Genomic DNA, 582 nt, shown 5'->3' with positions numbered 1-582 from the left:
GTGAGGGATGAGTTGCGGGAAATGTGGGAGACACGGTTGAGGGCATTCTCGACCACTGAGGGGGGGATGTTGCGGTCCTTGAAAAACGAGGACAACTGAGATGTACAGGAGTGGAATGCCTCATCCTGGGAGCAGATGCGGCGGAGGCGAAGGAATTGGGAATAGGGGATGGCATTTTTGCAGGAAGGTGGGTGGGAGGAGGTGTATTCTAGGTAGCTGTGGGCGTCGGTGGGCTTGAAATGGATATCGGTTTCTCGGTGGTTGCCCTAACCCTAACCCTAACCCTAACCAAGCAGAGGCTCGGGGACCGCTTTGCAGACCACCTACGCTCGGTTCGCAATAAACAACTGCACCTCCCAGTCGCGAACCATTTCAACTCCCCCTCCCATTCCTCAGACGACATGTCCATCCTGGGCCTCCTGCAGTGCCACAACGATGCCACCCGAAGGTTGCAGGAACAGCAACTCATATTCCGCTTGGGAACCCTGCAGCCCAATGGTATCAATGTGGATTTCACAAGCTTCAAAATCTCCCTTCCCCCTACCGCATCCCAAAACCAGTCCAGCTCGTCCCCGCCTCCCT

Source organism: Rhincodon typus, chromosome 46 (assembly GCF_021869965.1).
Source record: "Rhincodon typus isolate 14 chromosome 46, sRhiTyp1.1, whole genome shotgun sequence".
Classification (NCBI taxonomy): Eukaryota; Metazoa; Chordata; class Chondrichthyes; order Orectolobiformes; family Rhincodontidae; genus Rhincodon; species Rhincodon typus.
This window is presented reverse-complemented; position numbering follows the sequence as displayed.